This window comes from Miniopterus schreibersii (assembly GCF_964146895.1).
Source record: "Miniopterus schreibersii genome assembly, chromosome: 17".
In the NCBI taxonomy this organism is placed as follows: Eukaryota; Metazoa; Chordata; class Mammalia; order Chiroptera; family Miniopteridae; genus Miniopterus; species Miniopterus schreibersii.
In genome coordinates, this window is record NC_138117.1 from 19436967 (window position 1) to 19459881 (window position 22915).

The 22915-nt window shown below is 38.8% G+C and overlaps 1 long non-coding RNA gene across 4 annotated transcripts; it reads right to left on the minus strand.

Moving 5' to 3' along the window:
- Positions 1–1775: 1775 nt before the first annotated feature.
- On the minus strand, positions 1776–22898 carry LOC308546836. 4 transcript variants are annotated; one of them, XR_013997404.1, is made up of 5 exons: positions 22387–22894; positions 20461–20556; positions 9103–9213; positions 4336–4420; positions 1782–3646 (listed from the first exon to the last, which is right to left on the minus strand). It is a non-coding gene; the product is annotated as an uncharacterized lncRNA (long non-coding RNA). The 4 variants fall into 4 exon arrangements; XR_013997403.1 differs by lacking the exon at positions 20461–20556 and having other exon boundaries at positions 1776–3646; positions 22387–22898; XR_013997405.1 differs by lacking the exon at positions 4336–4420 and having other exon boundaries at positions 1782–3644; positions 22387–22794.
- Between the last annotated feature and the right edge of the window lie 17 nt (positions 22899–22915).

Consider the following 22915-nt stretch of genomic DNA (forward strand, 5'->3'; position numbering starts at 1 on the left):
AACAGAATTTTCCATCTAGGCCATTGGCAATTGTCAAGCATCTATTAAGTGCAATGCCAGCCCACCGAGGGAGAAGGAAAGCCCTTACCTGTGGAGCTCTCACTGTCTCGTTGGCGGACAAAGCCCAGAAGAAGCGCCACACGACAACGGCAGCATATCCTGAAATGCCCAGTGAGCAAAGTGACCCACAGGTGCTCTGAAGACTCAGGGAAGGGGAATTTCGAGTTGCATGAAGGAAAGCTTCATGCAGGACACAGGACCTGCCCGGGGCTTCGAGGGGTGAAGGCTCGAGAAGGAGAACTTCCAGGCGGGGAGAGAGAGAACAGACAATAGCCAGATGCAAGAACAGAAAAGCAACATGCAGGTGGAGGCGCCGGCAATGTCCTGGAGGGCGGAGGAGGGCCACAGCGTTCATTTTATTGCTCTGCTTCAGCACACACCCATGTTGTGCAACATCTCATGCGTGCAGGTGTCACACGATAAACCCTGAGCAGATTTCAGCAAGGCCTGTGCTCAGGGAGCCTTCTGGGGGTGCAGGCTGAGGAGATGGGGAGAAGCACTGGCAGATGAATTGAAATCAAAACGAGAACCGACTGGAACACAACATGGAAACAATTTACAGTTAAGGACAAAGGATACTACTGGGGAAAATAAAAATTTGCATGTAATAAAGTCATTTTTATGTCTTTGCAACCATGAAAACACTCTTTCGTTCACTGATGGCCACACATCTATTTTATGAATAATACTGAGTAATCTCGCATATTCCTTTGGTTCTTGTTCACATAGTTGTCACTGGTGGTGCCCATTAAATGGTGCTAACGTTGTGGAAGCTCAGCTCAGGTATTAGGATGTGTTTATGGGCCATCAGCCTTCCTGTCTTTAGATTGCCAAACAGCTAAATCTTGGAGACACATAGTCATCTAATACCCAAAGTGACTTAAGCTACTTGATGTTCCAGAGGCCAGGGATGATGTTTGTTCACTGCCATGACCCTAGAGTGTAGGACACACACTGATATGCAGTAGTCACTCGCTTAATATTTATTGAATGCAGAGATGAAGAGCAAGGAGGGAAAGAAGGAGGGGCCACCTACTTTCCATCTTTTCTCCCCAGGTACATCTTTTCCATTTTTACTTAAGAAGCCATTCAACAAGTATATATTGAGTGCCTTTCATGTGCTAGTCACTATTCTACATCCTGGGGATAATGCAGTTATCAAACTAGACAGAAAAATCCTGCTGTTATGGAACACTTTCTAATAAAGCACACTCAGGAAAAAGCTCTTTTCATCCTGGCAGAATGTGATTTCCTTGTAATAAGCTTTTATTTTAACTATATAATGTGTGTATGTGTTTATAAAAGGATTTTACTAATTTTTGATTAATGGGTATTAAAATTTTTATTCCAAGTTAATCAGATCTTCCTAAACTTTTGTAAATGTTTGCATTAAAAGCTGCCACACTTAGATAATATTGCTCCGGTATAGGAGTGTTGTGTTTAGGGAAAGGAATAAAGTAATAAATCCATTTTGTAATACCGATATTTTCACATTTTACAAGGTTCTAGTACCGAAATGATAACATCACTCTTTAAAACGATTGGAAGTGACCTAAAATGGTGACAGCCTAGCAAGACGAGATGGAAATTAAGTGGCAGCCCTAATTTCACATCTGTGGCCGTGGTTCATTCGCGTCAACCTCTGGTTTCTTTTCAACATAGATCAATGGAGAAGGTGTAAGTGGAGGTGAACTTAATTATCTGACTCAATCTTTCACCAACCAGTCAAACTTTTTATTGATTAAAAGAAAAGCATGGTTGGAGAGAGTGATTCCATGTTACATGCTAATGTGAGACGGACTCCAACCAGTTGCCCATGAACATACTCAGCTCTATTCAGAGCTCCAGTTACAGATGTGTTTTACTCAACTGCAGGGCCAAGACAGCGTTTCACCCATCTGACCCCTCTCCACTGTAAGGGGTCGCTGTGCTGTAACAGAGGGCAACCCCCGTGCAAGATCAAGTCTAAGAAGCAGAGCGAATAACACGAGCAACCACAGTCCTCAGCAGCTCGCTGTCTCACGCCGCACACGTGCGCACACACACCTCCGCACCGGAGCCCCAGAGCTTAGCTTGGGCTTTTTAATTAAACTACTTTCTTTGCTAGATTCCACAGAAGAGAGTAATTTGCTACCATCATTGTCTTAATTCCTAAAATAATTTTATTGGTAATCTAATAGGTGAGTTGCAATTCAAACAACAAGCCTCCAGATGGGACCCCCACATCACTGTAAGATACGGACTTGTATTCGGAATTCCCACTGCCTCATATTAGAGAATTCTTCCTAGGGGCACAAAGGCTGAATGTCTAAAAACCCATTAAATGCTAGGTAAAAATGTCATTTAATCACACAGAAAGGTCCAAGTGGTTTTCTAACCAAAAACATCTTGTACTCCCTCCTCCTATTATTAATCACACATTAAAGTTTGTACATGGTCTGACCCTATAAATTCTGTGATGACACAGAATATGCCTGTCCTGTCTCCACATCCCAGATCCTCACCCCCATCGGACATGTGGTGGCTGCCGAGTAAACCTGTGCACGAAGATTAGCACTTTGCTGATTTGTATTGGAAGCATAATTTCTAGTAAAAGATATATGTAGATATAAGTATATACACTTTATGTATATAAAGGCAAACGTGTGCACATGTAATGGAAGAGAGGATGGGTGTTATTGTTCTGCTGAGAAAGCAAGCAGCAGTCTCACATTTTTTTGAAACATTTCTCTGTTTGACCTGGCCGTGGAAGTTTCTCAGGCATCCAAAAAGGACAGTTTATTTTATTGAAGAGGAATCCTGACGTACTGGGGCAGGCAAGGAGCACAGAGCAAGCAAAAGGAGCTGTTTTCTAGGACTTGGTTGGCATAAGAACTTTCTGCATCAAAGGGCAAAGGGGGAGAGGCAGGGGTCTCTTCCTCCCCACCGCCTGGCCTGGGCATGAAGGGGCTCCTCTCACAGCCTCTCTGCTGTGCCAGTTAGGCACGCCCGTGCTGTGGGTTGGAAAGAGGAATGGTCCCTAGCGTGACGTTGCCAGATTTAGCAAATAACTGTACAAGATGCCTAGATCCATTTGAATTTTAGATAAACAACAAAATGTATATGCCCCAACCGTCATATTTGGGAGTCCTGTATTTTCTCTGGCAATCCTACCCCAGGAGCAGGGTAATTCCCAAGAAGGACATTTCAAATTGATGGCGAGCTTCCCGGAGTCCCATTTTTTTCCTTTTTATGCTGCACCTGTCACATTGTGCCTCTCTCTGTGCTGAATCCATGACAACAGTGGGGATTTTTTTTTAATCTCAGGATATTGTATTTGATTATGTTATGATGACTTCCCAGTTTTTCCAGAGACAAAATGGTCCACTCAGAGACCAGCATCCTGGGCTCTTGATAGAAGATGCAGTTTCCCAGACGTTGGCATAACGGGGACCCCTGTTGACACTGTTTCTCAGACTGCATCAGACGGACCTCCTGCTCTAAAAGAAGATGCGTGGCCTTGTGCCTTTTCTCATGAGAAGGTAGCAGCAACAAAGGAGGCAGGTCTTGGGGAAACTGGACTTCATTTCTGGCTCTGGCAATGACTCTGCGTAGACAACAAAGTTAGTCATTTCAAGATTGTGTGACCCCTGGGATTTCACCTTCATCAATCCCATCATCTCCTAACTGAAAACAATATGACAAGACTAAGATGGAAACTCTGTGGAAAACCCAAAATCTAATGGAAAAACATTACACTAGTTATTTAAAAAATGCTTACTTCTCAGAATGGCCCAGGATGGCAGAGAATATGTACAAATATGAACTTTCTTTTTAAATAAAGTGATGTCTCATTACCTGGCATTTTCAGAGAGTGTTCCACAGTAAGCTGAGATGTTAGGAAAATATTTCTCAACCTTGCATCTCTGAGCACACTAAAGAAAAATTTGCGTTTTCTTGATGAGTCTAAGGCAAGATTAAAAACCTTGGTTGTGGTGCCATCTGTGCTACACAGAACAAGGAAACGAGAAACAAATGCATAAGAAGATTTTATACTCTGAGGGCTTCCAGAGTATTGCAACATGGAGCACGGTTTGCACTTATACTAAAAGGCCCGGCTGCAGGCTTTTAAGGTGCTCTCGGCTGCTGTCTTTTCTCATCTCTGTCACAGGCTATTGTTTCTCCTCGGTGTTGTGTCCCATCTTCTCCCCTACTTTTAATGCAACTTTATTGGAAAAGACATGCACCCTGTGACAAAGCATGTGGAACTTGCCACTCAGAGGCATTTTTACTTACTTCTGCATTGCTGTCTATTTTCCAAGTGGCTGAGCTTGGCAGTTTCTGGAAGGCTCTGATAGATAGCTTCACATCAAGCCGGGTCCTGTGTACATGCAATCAGTGATATTTATTTCAAATGTTGAATGTTTACTATAGCTCTAGATACATTAATAATTGTTGTGTTACTTTAAGCATATATCTATTATCAAAAAGTAATAAAATGTTATGCCTGGCAGCTGCTAAACTCTTCCAGTCAGCTGAATTACCATATCCCTCATCTAGAGCACACTTGAACAAACATTTTAATGTTTCTGAAGTTGAGATAAGTCTTACAATTGATATGTGTTTTTATTGTGATAATGTTCCTTTGGTTCTGGAAAAGCTGCTATTAAGAACAAGCATCTTCAGCTGATAACTTCATAGGTTAAAGAACTAGGAATCTTTTTAGAGTTTTTTTCACACACCGTTCAAAGTGGCCAATAGTTTATGCTGTGAGAAAGGAAGTAATATTACAAATATTACCAATACAGCCTTTAATCATCACCATACCTCCCTCCCATATAATTATCTCCCCCACACTCCAAAGGCCAGTGTAATTGGATATATAGCCTCTAGTCCATTGTCCACTTTCATATACAACCTTCTATTTCATGTATAAATATAGAGAATTTAAAATATCTGTTATAATATTGTATGTTCTTATATTATAGAATGACATAATAATGTTGTCATGTCATTTGTTTGTATCACTCCACACATTATGTTTTGGGAACTCTCCCAATATGGGTAGACACAGGCCTATAGTAATACATGTACAAATAGTTCAATGCTTTTAACTGCAGTGTGACCTTATTTATCACAAATCATCACAATTTATATATTCATTTGTTTACTGAAGGATGTTTACTTTGCTTTAAATTTGTTCTGCTGCCAATGATCTTCAGTGAACATGCTTCCTTGTGTCTCATGCTCATGTGCCAGAATGTGTCACAGCAGTGTCCTGGACCCAGCTCCAGTGACCCCTGAGAGCTGTTGGCGCACATCTTTCCTACTCTGCTTTCTGCGATGACCACAGTGGAAGCATTTACACCATGGAAAATGGCAAACCTACAAATCAAACTCCCTGACTCCCAACCAGAAAGCCAGTCATTAAACATTTACCAGCACAGCTGTAGATATATATTTCCTGAAATGAAATCACTAAATATTAGGATATGCTTTTGTTTTTCTCTGGATGCAACCAGTCTACTCCCACCTGACAGTATATTAAAGTATGGCCTTAAGATATCTTTAGAAAAATTTGATATTGCCAGATATGTTCATTTATGCCTACACAACAGATAAAAACGGCCATCTTATTACTGGTTTCATTTGCATTTTCCTCCCAGTCAGTGAAGTTGAGCATATTTTCATATGCATAGGAGACACTTGGATTTCCTTGCCTTTAAATTGTTTTGCCCATTTTCAAATTGACCAGAATTTTTCTGATTGAATTATAGGAGTTCTTTACATAGACTAGAAAATTAATCCTTGCCTGTTACACAATCTACAAATATCCTCTTTTGAATCTGTTGCTTGTCTTTTTACCTTGCTTATGGTGTTTGCCATGTACTAGCTATGTGGCCTCGAGAAAGGTATTTCATATCCATGTATATCATATATCTCATCTGTAAGACTGGAACAGTAATTGAACCCGCCTTATTGATACATATCTATCAGTGCCCAGCACTATTGTTAGTTGTTGTTGTTGTCATTATATTGCTCTATGAAAGTTCTGGGTTTTGATATAGTTATTTTTTTCTTTATGGTTATTTGTTGAATAATTTTTTTCTAAATCCAAGAGGTGGGAAAACAGACTACTCTATTTTCCTGTGGTTTTAGAATTTTTTATGCTTAGATCACTTACACATTTTACTCTGTTTTCTTCCTCCCTTTGTTCTGAGCACCGAGCCAGAATTCCTGGAGCCAGTAGGTGCTCAATACATGTTTACGGAGAGAAGAAAGGGAGTGAGGGAGATAGGAATTCTCATTAATTTTTATAAGTGATCCTGCTAAGATGAAAGAAGAGTGAGTGGAACAAATTACTATTAGCTATACTTACAACCTTTTAAAATGGAAATCCCTTACTCCCTTGTCATATTTATGTCAAACCTTATGGAAGTTTTAAAAATTAATAACTTCAAGACAAGCAAGGACACTCGGTATCCAGGCCTTGAGATGTTTTATCTTATACACAGTAATGAACTCTCCCTTTATTCCCTTCCCCTATAATATCTGGGTAACTCTTAGACCCTAAAATGTCTCTCCCTGAATCATGTATTTTCTCTACATATTTGGAGGAAATCCAATTTCAATTTACGGTCAAAAAGTAAGATGGGAGGACACACTGCCCCTCAGGCCATTGCTCTTCTCACTGTGCAGAGGCCATAGAACTAGCCCACAAAACCCTCAAATCCAGCCTAACCGTACCAGGTGGTGTGTATAGACTGAAGAGGTAAGGCTATCACCACTAGCAACTGAGGAGTCCTCACACTCAAAAATGTGGGAACCACCAAACTAAATGATAGGCAAAAAGAAAGATTGGCTTCCAAATGCTTACCTAGAGCTGAAAATTTTAAATTCATGACAAGCTGGAGAGCGTCTAAGTTCACTTAACAGGTGATTCCACCTTACGGCATCTTTTATTTGCACGAGTACTTTCATTCCATCATCAACCAACTAAATTATTCAAATGTTAAATTTCTTGAGATTAGGGACTTTATTCTTTTTAATAATCTTCCCCATTCTCATGAGTTATGCGATGTACATTGCTAATGTCCATTTTACAACATTGGACCAAATTACAGGTGGCCCTTGACTTCACATTATTAGCCCTTCTTACAACCAAAATTTTGCGATCAATCATCATTGTGCCTAAAACACTTTCTTTTTGCACCAATTTGGGGTTAAATATATCAGCTCCCAAATGTGCCGTTCATTTCACAATGCCCTGCATAGTCTCTCAGACAACGTTTGCACTTTTGTGCAATTACCACTTCATGAGTCAGCAGTCTGTGGTGCAGTTACTAGAACGTTGCTTTGGAGTTTGCAGAAATAGGTGGAAATGGAGAAAGTAAGTGCACTGGTACTAAAAAAAAAGGTAATTGTGACAAGAGTGAAGTTACTATCATGCTGAAATTAAAATATTTAAAACCTCAATTGCATCCTCATGTGTCTTAAAGTGTCCATTTATACATTCAGTTTTAAATGGAAAAACAAATATAAATTCATAGAAAATGCTAGAAATATATATAGGGAAATGTGTCTAAAAGGCGATATGTAGCTATGGATTTGGAGAAAGTATTTTATATGCAGTTGGAAGATGGTGTTCTGACTGCATTTGTCCCCTGATCCTTATGAGAGGAGCTCTGTTTAATGGACCGTTACACCCCAGCACCAAGCACAGTGCTGTCTCCTTTTTAAAATTAAATTTATTGGATAACGCTGATTAATAGCATTATATAAATTTTAGGTGTGCAACTTTATAATACGAGGTCTGTATATTCTGTCCATTGTGTGCTCACCACCCAAAGTCTAGTCTCCTTCATCACTGTGCTTTTGACCCTCTTCAACTGATCCGTCCTCTTACCACCCTCCTTTCTGTTGCAGTGTCATTCGTGACAGCCCAGATTGAAAACAACTAAGTGTCCTGGGACTGATGATGGGCTAAAGAAAATGATTAGATAGATGGTTGATGATAGATAGAGAGATAGATGATAGATTAGATTAGATAGATAGATAGATAGATGATAGATAGATAGATGATAGATAGATAGATAGATAGATAGATAGATAGATAGATAGATAGATGATAGATGATAGATAGATGGATGATATAGATAGATGATAGATAGATAGAGATGATAGATAGATAGAGATAGATAGATGGATGATATAGATAGATAGATGATAGATAGATAGATGATAGATAGATAGATAGATAGATAGATAGATAGATAGATAGATAGATGATAGATGGTAGAGATATAGATGATAGGTAGATGATAGATATAGATGATAAATGATTGATAGATGATAGATAGATGATAGATGGATAGATAGATGATAAATATAGATAGATGATGATAGATAGATGATAGATAGATGATAGATAGATAGATAGATAGATAGATAGATAGATAGATAGATAGATAGATAGACTATAACCATAGATTAGATATATAGATATATAGATATGTAGATATGTAGATATATACAATGGAGTACCACTCATCCATAAAAGAGATGAAATACTGCCATTTTCGACAACGTGGCTTCTGAGAGGATCACACTAAGTAAAATGAGTCAGAAAAAAAGGGCAAGAACCACATGATTTCATTCATATGTGGGATTAAAACAAAAAGCAAAAAAACTCACAGATACAGACAACAGAGTACTATTAAGAGGGAGTCCTAGTATTCAAGAGACATGTGTGTTGAGCCAACTCATTTAATTGTATGCAAGCCTCTCCTTCTATTTACTCCAGATATCCAAGACCAACCTCATTCTATAAAAGCCTGAAGTGCTCAGTGGTTGGAGTTTCCCTGGTTCCTGTGCACCCACAAGAAAGCATTCCCTCCAGACTCCACGCACAACCCTCACCAAGGCCGAGCCTCTCATCTGGTCTAACAGATGCTGACTCACATACAGTTGCCAATTCAGCTCTACGCCATCCCTACTTCTTATCTCTCCACTGTTTCCTTCACCAGCCATCTTCATGACAAAATAAATGGATGCAATACTTACACATGTGCAAAATGACTCCATTTAAATGAATTTCAGTCCTTCTGCCCCTTTCATGCAGCGTTTCACGGGTGCCAGGGAGAGCCTGGCTAGAGAAAGCCTGGAGGGGTTGGTCTGTTATTGGAGAACGGAGAGAAAGGAGCGTTTTATGAGACTGGAATCATTCTAATGCTTCCCATTAAAACATTTTTAGTGTTCACATTTCAAGCTTAGCACAGTCTACCCTGTAAGTTGGCAATATCCCAGACCTGAGAAACTACAAGCTGCTCGGTGCTTCCTGAGGCTTCTCTAGCAATGAAGCAGGCGGCTCTCTTTTCTCGTCACCATCAAAAGAATAAATTACTAAACAATAGATAATCTTGCCTCATTTAAAACATACGAAACACTTCACAATAGTGTTGCCGTCTTTTCCGGTCAAATGGGATAGCTGTTTTAAAGGCATAGCATTTGACCTTAAAGATTATGAATCTAACGTAGAACAATTTAATCCGTTAAAACACACACTTCACACTAAGTGCAGGCTGTGGATATCAATGAAGTTATAAACTGCCTTACAAAATGGTCTTAGAAGAATCTATTTCTTTGAGACATTACGATAAGATCTTTCAAAATGTCAAAGACCTTGCTTAATAATTAGATTTTTAAAGCCAACAGATCTTCATTTTTTAAATAACAATGAATAGAGGAGACTCCTTCTAAGCGTAACCCTTCTCTGAATGTTTATGTGGCCTGACCCCATAAGTTTTTCCTGTTGTGAAGCTGCGCATTCAATCAGAACTTTGGTTTATCATCTTTCCTATCTGTGTATTTCTGCTGATATCATTGAGTTGAACAATGTCCGTCAGTCAGTGCAACGTGAGCCAAATTTATCTTTTGTTTCTGAAGTTTCATCTATCTGCAACCTCAAAAAAACAAATGACGATTTTAGCTTTACCCTTGTTACTAAGCTAGTGGTTAGCAATTTCTAGCAACTTACAAAGAGGTTGGAACCAATGGTTTCAAATTCAGATTAATATACGGTTATTTAAGCCACAAAGGAAATAACGACATCTAATCAGGATATTCTTGAAGTCAGTGGAGCCGCCTGCTTCCAATCAGTAATCCTATATGCCAAAACATTTTCTGAGAAGTACATTTACAGATGTATTTTTGAACTTCCTGTGTGTCTTGCTGTGAGAAGAAACACATCCCTAAAAGTACAATCCTGCAGAACAGAAGAGGGGGAGAGAGCTGTGAAGCTGATGCATGCTGTTCGGGACCCTCTGAGACTTCCTTTTAGGTGGTAGTTAGCAATATTGTGTCACATGTGATTTGGCAAAATAGGGAGTCACAAAATCTAATGTGTCAGCAAGGATATCTGACAAGAAAACAAAAAAAGGTGTGTGTGTGTGTGTGTGTGTGTGTGTGTGTGCGCGCGCACGTGTGTGTCGGAGAATATAAAAGAAAGTAGTGCAGTTTATTGGTAAAATTTTACACCAGGGGAGTTTATGATCCAAAGTTACTGACTAATTGCAATCAATACTTTTGAACATCTGCTTTATGTGAAGAATTGATCTAGACACCATAGACATACAAGAGAAGGAACTTATTAGGGACCCCCCTTTCAGGAGCTTATCTTTTAATTGGGCCAAAAATGCTAACACATAGAAAGATGACAACTCTCAGAGGCAGAATATAAATGACCAGGAAGTGGCACAGACAATAAACACTGTGCCTCAAAAGATTCCTTTGAGCCAGGGAGGTCAGTAAATATTCCCAAGAAGAGGGAGATGATAAGTGACCCTGAGCTTTGTTAGTCAAAAGCTAATCTTTTATGCTCTAGTATTTACCCTTGGGTAAAGTCCTTGATCATGAGTATAATTCATTAAAAATCAGTTAATAAGCTACTCTATTCACATGACTTCATTGTCTCCTTCTGATTTTGCAAGGACCAAGTGAAAACCTCATTCCATAAATCCTAGCATTTGTACCTCTGAACAGATGTTGAATGAATCATCATAGTGCTTATTCTAAGCTAAATCCAACAAGAAATATATTAAAAGCAACAAAATGTGAATGTTTTAAAAACCATGACTAGGTTTTAAAAAAAACACATTAACCAAGATTAATTAAAAAGTTTGCCTCCCCAGCCAGCCAGTGTGGCTCAGTGGTTGAGAGCATCGACCCATGAAACAAGAGGTCACTGGTTCGATTCCAGGCCAGGGCACATGCCCACATTGTGGGCTCGATCCCCAGTAAGGGGCGTGCAGGGGGCCGCCGATCAATGACTCTCTCTCATCATTGATGTTTCTATCTCTCTCTCCCTCTCCCTTCCTCTCTCTCTCAAATCAATAAAACATATAAACACACACACACACAATTGCCTCCCTGAGGTAAAAAGATCAAAAAGAGCAGAAGATCAGGAAATGAGTGAGGATACTGTCATTGGTAGTAGAATAGTGCTTAAGGTGTACAGTGAAGTCAACTTCCAGCTAAAGGACACAGCAGATGATGAAAGTGTGTGTATGTGTGTGGGGGGGGGGGGGCAATCCAAACACCAAATAATAGAGATATTAGAGGAAACAGAGCCAGTAATACTAAAACAATACTCAAGGAAGTAAAGTTCAACAAGATGCAAAGAGAATCCCAGTACAAACATTATAGAAGAACCACCAATTTCAATGAGAATAACACAGGTCTTGAGAGAAAAGATGACATGAACAATTAGCCACACATAATTCTAAAAACTAACAAATATGGCAAGGCCAATGAGGGGAAAAATTACTGGCACTGAAACGTCTGGAGTATTGGATATTGGTATGAAGAAGAAATAAATTAGATCCAAATGTCACATCACACACCATAATAAATTAAAGTGTAAAACACACACTAAAAACTATATGTATCAGAAAAAAAATAGAAAACACATCTGTAAAATGACATGGATAAATGCTTTAAAAAGAAAGCGATGAAATTCCACACTGACAACATAACTAATGAAAGTTTCAACTTCTGAATATATAAAGAACAGATACAAATAATGTCAATGTTCACATTTCACTGGAATTAGAAAAGAAATATAAATATAAATTCAGTTACCACTACACAGCTGTGAAACCAACCATAATAAATACTACTAATAAGAGTCAAATGTTAAAGACAAAAATTCTGCAGGGAAGGAAAGACATTCACAGTAAACCACTTGCCTTAATGTGAGACAATATTTACAAAACCATAATAACCGAGAGTGTCCATGGACATAATATGCAGAGTCAGGGGGGTGGGCGTGAGAGCTTCAAAAGCTAAATGCATGCAGTAGTTAATTTCTAACATTGTAACTAAAGAAATAGCAATTTAAGCATTTTTCTGAAAAATATGGACCTAATTACAAGAAGAAACAGGCAAAGTTGAAAGTCACGATTGGAGGCCCACTTGTGGGGGAGAAATGTGGAGCAGAAGACTGCTGTTTTTTATAAACATTTTAATTCTAGTGAGCTTTGTGATAATGATCCCTTTGAAAATCAATTTTTTTTCTAGCACAATTAATTAACTTGAGAACAACTTGAGCATACAGTAAATCTCCCATTTCTTTATGTGTGATTTTGTCTGCAACAAATACTAGGAACACTGCACCCAGCTGAGGCGCACTGGAGTACAGAAAACACACATGCACACCCTCCAGTTCCTACCCGCTCTCTCCATGCATCACGCTTATGAGCCACATGCACCCACATCCCTTGCTATGTACACGTATTACTCATGAAGATGATGCGATTTCTTCTTTGTCACACCAACACTGACCATTTTAGTTTTTATAAATTTTGCTCTTAAAGTAAGTTTAAAATAGGATTCCCTCCCCCCCCAATCATTGTGTGTCAAATCATTGTAGGCCATTGATAAAGTATTTGAGTGTCATGTCCCTAACCCCATTTTTGCCCTGTGGTGTTCGTGTATTGTGTAGTTTGTTTTTTAATTAATACTTCTTTTAGAGCAGTTTTAGTTTTACAGAAAAATTTAGTGGGAAGCACAGAGAGTTCCCAGACACACAGTTTCCACTGTTGTTAATACCTTGCAAAAGTGTGGTACCTTTGTTACATTGGTGAGCCGATATTGACACATTATTAGTAACTGAAGTCCTTAGTTCCCTCTTTGTGTTGTACATTCTATGGGCTCTGACCAATGTACAAGGACATGTAGGCACCATGCCAGTATTGTACAGAATAGTTTCTCTGCTCTAAGAATTCTCAGTACTCCACCTATTCATCCCTGCCTCCCCCTAACGCCTTGCAACCACTAATCTTTTTACTGTCTCCAAAGTTTTGCCTTTTACAAAATGTCACATAGTTGGAATCATATAGTATGTAGCTCTTTTGAATTAACTTATTTCACTTAGTAATATGCATTTAAGATTCTACAGTGTGTTTTTGTGACTTGATAACTGGTTTTATTTTATTCCTGAGTAATTTTCCATTGTATGAATGTACTAGTTTATCCATCACCTATTAAAGGACATTTTGGGGACTTCCAAGTTTTCGCAATTATGAATAAAGCTGCTATAAACAATTGTGTGTAGATTTTCGTGTGAACAGAAGTTTTCAACTCATTTTGAGTGCAGTTAAGTTTCAATTTAAGGCCTATGATTGCTGGATCATATGGTAAGAGTATCTTTAGTTTTGTAAGAAACTTCCCAGTATCTTCCAAAGTACTGTACCATTTTGCATGCCCATGAGCAATGAGTGAGAGTTCTTATTGCCCCATATCCTTGCTAGCGTTGGGTGTTGTCGGTGTTTGGATTTCAGGCATTCTAATAGTTGTGTAGTATTGTAATTGTTTAATTGTAATTGTTTTAATTGCAATTCCCTAACGACATGATGTTGAGCACCTTTTACTGCTCTGTCATCTTTATATCTTCTTTGGTGAGGTGTTTGTTCAGGTCTTTTTTACACTTTTTAACTGGGCTGTTTCTTGTTGCATTTGAAAAAGTCTGTATATTTTGGATACCAGTTCTGCATCAAATGTGTTTTGCAAAGATTTTTCTCAAAATCTGGCTTGTCTTTTCATTCTCTAAATAATGCCTTTCACAAAGCAGAAGTTTTTAGTTTCAAATAAGTGCAACTTCCCCTTTTTTCCCTTGTGGGTAATGCACAATTTTGCACAACTCAGTGATTTTTAGGAATTCATAGATTGTGTGTTAGTCACTGACCATACATATCCTTTTCAGCCATTCATTATTTGACCGGGTAATTCCATTTTGAATAAAATCTCCAAAATAATCAGTAGAGATACTAAGTAGCATAACTTATGGTGAAAAACTGGAAACCTAATGCCAAACATTTGAGAATAGTTAAGTAACACAAGAGAATACTAACAATATGATACTGTGTTAAAGATTGATAACATGTCAACATTCTTTACATACAAAAATAGGCTCATGGATGTATTAGGGAAGAAAGTAACATAAATATCACTTATAAATTAATTTCAACTACGAATATATGTAATTTCACAAATAAAAATAAGAATCCAGTAACACATACTAGTTAGAATAAGTAGCACTAAGTTGCTATAAAACAAATCCCACAATTTCACAGTGAAAATTTATTTTTCATTCATGCAAAGTTGAATACAAATGTTTCAGGTGAGCATCAGCTAAGAGACAAGCTCCTCCCATCTGTGGCTCTACCATCCCCTAGGCCATGGAGCCCTTGACCAATTTTTTCCTCTGCATTTGGCTGGGAGATGGACCAGAGTGTGAGGAGGAATCACACAGGAAGTTTTCATGGGCCAGGTTTGGAAAGCTGAACTCACTTGCCCCTAAGTGGCCACACCTACCTTCAAGGCAGGTTGAGGTAAATGGTCTAGCTGCGTGCCCAGGAGACAGAGGAATGCTCTGCACTTGACAAAATGAGACTGGTTTTCTTAAGCTCCTTTCTCCTTTCAATTTTGCTTAATCTGTAATAAGACATAAGTATCCTATATTATCTTACTCAGTTTTGTTCCTAAGTCCAGATTATGAGAGTTTAGCTACCACTTATTCTAGTCCATTAGGTTCCTGTGTTCAGATAGGAAGAGATTTGATAGCTAGGATTTATTAATTCTTCCTTTAAAAAAAGAAAATTGCAATTTGCAGTTTCTCTGAGCTCATCCCCTATCCTTCATTTCAGACACCTCTTAAATCAACTCAGAGTATTGCCTGTCCTATTTAAAAATTTTACTGCAAGATTACACACACGTCTTGCCAAGGAAACAATGCGTAACAATATTTTCTGTAAGTGATGCCTCATTCTTAATCTATATCTTCTTGTTCTTTTAAGATAATGCAAAATGTAAAAGACTTTTTTCTGAATAGCACAAAATAACCCTACTTAAATCTTCTAACCTGCATACTAATAACTAGCATTTTCATTCATCAGTGTTAATTCTTATAGAAGTGTTTTATATTAATATGCATATTTTATACAAGGATCTGTAAACATGCTATATTTTGGCAGTGAGACATCACTATCATAATAATCCATCCTAAAACATTTTTCTATTTTAATGATCACCTTAACATTGTTCTCCAGTTACCATTTAATTTTAACAAAAGTTTTGTAAAGTGTTTAGAAATTTTATAAGTCAATTATTATTATCTTTTAAAAAATAATCTTGTCTTGCTGTTTTTTCCATATTTTTACTATTGTCAATTTGTATAAAATGTTCCATATAAGCTCTTAATGTATATTTACATTTCATCTATGTATAACATAAATAGCATTTTTATGTTTACTCTATTCAACCTGTGTAATTATGAGTGTCTTCCTTTATTTTTCCTACTAAGGTTTTATTATATTCTGTTAATATATATTTTATGTATCAAGATAAATCACTATTTATTTATGCAAGGCTTTTGTTGCTAAGTTACTACATTTAATTCTTCATTTTCTAACTACATGTCATTAATGTAAGTATACAATTGATTTTTTGAAGATTACATTACAATCTTGCAACTTTGTAAACTTCCAATTTTTTGGTTGATGTCCTTGATTTTCTGTATAATTACACAATTAGTAAAAGTTGACTTTCTAACAAGATATCCAGAGAACTTATGTGAGGCTCCCCTTCACCTATCTTCTTATACAGAATTTTAAATGTTTCAATTAAATGAAGTTCAATCTATATCCACTCTTAGCCTTATAATTAAATAGGTTGATTAATTAAAACCACAAGTATGTATAAAATTAACTGAATTAAAGAAACTATAAGCCCTGGATGGTGTAGTTCAGTGGTTAGAGCGTCAGTCTGCTCCACAAAGGGTCACGTGTTCTATTCCTAGTCAAGGGCAAGAACCTGGGCTGCAGGTTTGACATGGCCCTGGTCGGGGCCCATGTGACAGGCAACCAACTGACGTATCTCTTTCACATTGATGTTTCTCTCTCTCTCTCACACCCTTCCTTCCACTCTCTCTAAATCAATGGAAAAAATCTCCTCAGGTGAGGATGAACCAAAAAAAAGAAAGAAAGAAATTATGAGAGATTAAAATCATGTCCTCTGAAGTAATTGGATTTGGGATTTGATTTCTGTACACTAAAGAACAAATTAACAATCAATTGATACCATAAGTGAATATATTAAATGTAACATAATAAATTTTATAAATGCACTCTTTGTTTAACATTAAAATTTTACTATAATGGCAAAAAACATTTCTAAAATGAATCCTAAAGGGAGAATTGCTCTCAGTTGCCAGATCAGCAACTATTTTGGTGTGCTTTAGTATCGCCACCTACTGGAGAAGTAAAATCAGAAGGTTTTACTTTGGAAATCCTCATGCATAGTAATATTTATTGAATTTAGACATTCTGTGGTTCATGACATTTTTCAAGGTGTTGAGGTCCTAACCCCTTTTTCTGTAAACATGAGAAAATAGACACAGAAGGGCTAAACAGTTCAATGATTTGCCCCAAATCACTCTACTAATTATATATAAAATGAATATGTAAGACCAATGATATTTAAGCCTATGCTCCAGATCTACTAGTTCTCACTCCCATGATCTGTGTTCTATAATTGCCCTTCCAGGGTGACAGACACCATGTTCACCGTCAGCGTTCATTAAAACACTCTGGAAATGAAGCAAAGTTGGTTTTCCTACCAAAATTATTTATCATAATTTTCTTTCTTTTTTACTGCTCATAGAATAATTAAGAGCTAAATTTCTATTCAGTTCTTATGTTTTATCCTACAGATAACCATTGATCAAATATTTAGTATGATCAATCTAGTTTCTCATATCTCCCCTTCATTTTCTCACCCATAATTAAAGAAAGAAGACAGTACTTTCCAGCTCTCTGACAATTTAAAAAACTATCAGAAATTGTGTGGGAAAACAGGCTACCTCTTAAACTGTAAGTTAAAGAGTAAAATGGTGCTAAAGTATGCTAATAATTTCACAGTATCTATCAAAAATTTAAATCACATGACCTTTGACACCACAGTTCCACTTCTAGGTATTTATTCTGCAAATATCAATTGTAACATGAATGGTGATAGCAAAAACAAAACAAATCTTGAAAACAACCTGTTAACAGAAAACTGATAAAATAAATTACAGGTCATCAATACAGCCTTACTATATGGAATACCGTGCAGCTATTTTTTAACATGACATAGTTCTATGCATGCTTATAAGAAGGGTAAACTTTATGTTTAAAGAAAAAAAAGCCAGTTTTTGCATTATATGGGTATTATTATTCCACTTGTGTAAAACTATATAATTTTATAAATGTTTACAATAAATGTATATTAAAATATGGTTTTACATAAATATAATTGTATAAATGTATGATAATGTATATACACATAAACAAAAAATGCATTTGTTTATGCCTAGGAAGGTCTCTAAGGCATATGACATCTTTTCAAGTTATGACTCACAGCAAAAAATTGTCCTGCACTCTGGGGTCAGCTGGAGGGGATTCAGGAGCATCTATGTGGAGCTTGGTATAAAAAAAACATGATTTTTTCTATGTTTCAAAATTAATATAAAATCCATACATCTAGAGGTGCAGCACCAGCCCAGGCCCTGCCTGCCCGCGGAGCAGGTGCCCAGGCCTCCGCCAGTGAGCCCCGCCGCTCCTTCCCACCGCACCGCCCTGGCCTTGCGCCCCCTTCCTGAGCTGCATCAAGCCCCACATCAGTCGGGCACCCTGAAAAAAGTGACAGCTTGGGAGCCCTGGGTGCCCCTTGAGCTGAGGGACCAGTGACCTGTGGCACATCTGTGACTCTTCTGGGAAGCGCAGCAGTGCGCTTGGCGTATCCTGCATGGGGAAGGAGAGTTTGCATGTTTGCTTGACAAACTCCTGGTTGAATGATTTTATCCAGCACTATGTATTCTACAGTTCTTTTAAAGTAGTTTATACAGAATGTAAAAATGCAGATTCATCCAATAGGAGGGTATTTTCACAGGGGAGCAGTCCCCCTTCCTCTGTATTTTCATGTCCCCCAATCCTGGGCTCCCAGGATGTCCCAAGCCCGCCCTGCACCCTCCCAGTTCCCTACCCTCCACCTCCTCTCAGATCTGCACCCACCGGGCTGCACTGCGGGACACCGGGAGGACAAGCCATGCCATGTCAACACACTCTCAGAAAACAAGCGCAGGCATCCGCAGCCAGCGACTTCTGCTCAAACTTGTCTCTTCCACAACAGGGGCTGGGCTAACGTGGCCACAGTCACCTGCGGGAGCCCGTGTGCTAGCGTGAGAGTGAACGTGGGGATGAGTGTGCACCTCTCGCAGCTGAGAGAATTCCTGCATGTTGCACGCAGAGAGGCCCACACAGGAAGACAGGTACATAGTGCACGGGGATGGGCAGCGAGGGATGTCAGAAACCCAGACGGTGCCCCCACGTCGCCTCTGCTTCTCTCTGGAGGCCTGCTCCTTCTGTTATTTCTCTCTGCCAGGAGTTCTCTGTGACTCTGTCCCCTATGGCTGCCCAAGGTTTGCATGTTTCAATTCCAGCCCCTCCTGCAGTCTAACCATGTCTGAATCCCAGCTCCATGTTCCAGGAGAGAGAGCCAGATTGGCCAAGCCAGGGTGACAACTGCCTACCCATTTATCTGTGTTCTAAGACACACTGAAGCACATTTAGTTAAGGATCCAAACGGTCTTAGGATGTAGACAGGTACATGCAGCAGGTCCTCAAATAACATTGTGTCATTCAAAATTCTGTTATAATGTTGATGAGATGCAGTAGGAATTTCACTCCTGTTTATATCAATTAACTTAGGGGTAAAATTGGTTTTGTTATTTATCATTTCGCCTAAAGAACCTATCCATGATGTTTAGGTAAAGACTTACTGTGTTTTCAAGGTCTTTGGTGCTTTAGCCACTGGGGTCCAGTGTCAATCAACCTAATATCCACGATGTACTTAGAACTGGGCTTGATATAGAGCTTCAAAGGAATATGATGTTTATAATATAAAAATATTCACACTGTCACTTCTTTAACAAAACCGTGCACAATCAAGTCTTTAAATGTAACAGGATGATTTTATTTATAAGACCTAAAAAAAAACACCCTTTCAAAAAGTAAAAGAGAAACCTCTTGAAATAATAACTGTTTCCTATTCATCTCTCTTGTTTACATAGGCTTTGCTACTTAAGTATCTTTAAAGTGAAGGAACCCTTAGAATTTGTTTTCTGGCATACATTTTTGTCTGTTTTCAGAGCTTTATGGAGGTATAATTGACAAATTAAAGTGTATGTGATGGTTGGAGATATATATATATATATGTGTGTGTATATATATGTGTGTGTGTATATATATATGTATATATACATATATATATTTATACGCACACACACATATAGTGGAAAAATTCCCACAATGAAGTTAACACATCCATGATCTCACATATTTACTTTTTTTCTTGGTGAGAACATTTAAGTTTTACTCTCTTAGCAAATTTCAATTATACAATGTAGTGTCATCAACTCTAGTCACCATGCTGTTCATTAGACCCTCAGACCTTACTTATCTTACAACTGAAAGTAGGTATCCTTTTGCCAACCTCACCCCATTTCCTGCCCACAGCACCCGGCAACTACCATCAACTCTGTTTCTATGAGTTCAGCATTTTTTTTTAAATTTCTCTATATAAGATACCAAGCAGTATTTGTCTTTTAAATTTCTCTGGCTTATTTCACTTAACACAATGGCTTGAATTAATTATTAACCCCGGAGCTCCCTAAGTGATACCTCATTCTAGTCAGCAATGCTCTTTGAAAATCTCTGACTTGTGCCTGGGCAACAACCATGGAAATACCCATCACTGCTGCTTTGCGCAGCCCTAAGTGCATCCACTTACTTTGGCCATATTTACTTATTTAATAGATTGAGTTACCTTAATCCCTCAGTCCAAGGCTGTTACTCCCAGGGGCAGACACTATTTATAGAGTTGTCTTAGTCTGAGGGCACTTGCTGATGCTTTTGTCGATGGCTGAGGAACAATAAGAGCATGAAACCAAGTCTTTTGATCAAAATAATTCATGTTATGCAATAAGAAGACAAATAAAAAGTTAAAAGAGGGAACTGGTGAGAGCTTCCCCTTATCTTCTCCACAGTAAAGAGCAAAGAAGCAAAGACATAAATAATATCAAGGCTGTTTAACCTTGACCTCATCATTTCTTGGCTATAGTCAGAGTCATGTAGCAATAGGCCCAAATGAGTCTCACTCAGTTTCAAAAACAGTTCTTTTTCTTTAATAATACAATTTTTGTTTTAGTCTTATATCTCATAACTCTCTCAAAGATATTTCTTTTCAGATTCATGTTGAATAACATCCTGGTTCTATAAAATGTGAACTCAGCTGTGGGGTTCACTTCTCTAGGCAGGGAGGACCCTGGTGTCATAGCAGAAATTTAGGGTGAAATTTTACATATTGAATTTTTGTTATGCATATTTACTGCCCTAATTTTTGTCCTTACTCTGAGGGTGGGGATTGGGAGTGTTTGTCTTGAGGCTAAGGGAGAGGGGTGAAGAGTGGGAGTTGGGAAGGGCCTGGGGCAATGGGGAAGCAAAACATTGGATATTTGTTAAATCTCCAGAGAGTGTGCTTTCCACAAAAAGATGAAGGTTTAAGGAATAGCTTGGCTAAAATTTGCAATCAAATCAATTAATAAAATTGTTATACTAGATGCTTTAAATGATTTTTTAAAACTTTCTTTCTCGAGCTATTATGAAATGAATGAGAAACAACCACCGAGAATTTCACATCAGTAGTTCATTCTCTCTCTCTCTCTCCCTCTCAGAAAATTCAACTTTACATTTCTACATAATAACAATCACAGTAATATATTTAATCTTCCCATGTATATTTTATATAACACTGTATTCTCATGTTCAATAAAGTTTGGGAAGAATTTAAAGCTGAAGAGCTGGTGCTCCCTCTGGTGAACTTTCTTTGCATTGCGCACACTTTTTGTTTTTCAGGAACACTTCATTCATAGGCCAAGAAACATCTCATAAAGCCAAGAACAATCAGGAAGTAAACTCAAAAAAATCATTGCAGAATCAAACGCATGAATCTGATAAGATTGAGCTGATTGTATTCACCAGAATTCTTCTAAGGGAACTTGTTAAAAGTAATGGCTTGATAATAGCTCAGAATGGCAGATAAAACCACAAGAGACTGTTCAGTAATAATTATTTTAAAACGTTTGTTCTGATTGATAAATCATGGGGAATTTGGATTTGGGAACTGGAGAGGGAGAAATTCCACCTTCACCCTGGGGACAGTGCTTCATGGTAGAGTGGGAGCCACAGGAAATACATGCTAACTAGTGTCCCAGTGACCCACTTTGAGTACCCTGAGATGCCGAACCCTTCCCCGGACCCTTTAAATCTTCAGCGGACAAGACAGAAAATTAGCAGCCTTTGCAATAAACCTAATAAAATATAACAGACATAAACCTCGAGAAAATACGGCTGGCAGAGAGCTCTGAAACCTATACGGGGAAAAGTATAAAACCCTTTAACCCCCACCAGGCGCTACAGCTCAGACTACTAGCTGAGTTGCCCACTTGTGCTTTATGCCAACTGTATTCTTAATAAATTCACTTGCTTCGCTTCAACCCTGCTGTCACTCTCTGAAATCTTTCTTGCAAGACTGACAAGAGGAGGAGGGGACAGCCCCACCCCTCCGATGGGGGGCAGCTGCCTGGTAACGCGTCCCGCAAGCTCTGCTGCGAGTTGCATTTTATTACCTGTTCACAGTCACCCTTTTCCCCACTAGATGGTGAGTTTTCTACTGAGCGGTACTACTTTTTACCTTTGCATCCAAGGAGCCTGAAAGTGCCTGGGATCAGAGGAGAGTTTAAATAAACCTCAGATGAATGCGGAGGGCTCAGCGGTCTCTCTCGTTCTGCCTGCCAAGGGCATTTATGATGCGCTTTCTTTTCAACTCCAGTTCATGCTTCGGAGCGACGTGCTACCCAGCCCTCGGTAGGGAAGAGGTGAGAATTTGAACAAAACTAGAAAAATAAGGCGGCAGTTTTGCTCCGATCCACATCCCAAGGACGTTCCGGTGCTGAGTTAAAAGCCCCTGCAGGGCTATGCTGCCCCCTAGGGGGGCCCACAGCACCTTCAGGCTGCCGCGGAGGGAACGCCAGGCTCCCGAAGAGGCCCCTCTGCGGAGAAACGACCTCAGGCAATTTCCTTTCCTAGACAAGGGGGTCCGGGCAGGCGGGGTAGCGAGAGGAAAGAGGGGCGCACAGCGGCGCCGGCGGGAGCCGGAGCGGGAGCGGGAGCGGCGCGCCGGGACCGCCTCCCCGGTTGCCAGGCAACGGGCCCCGGAAGTT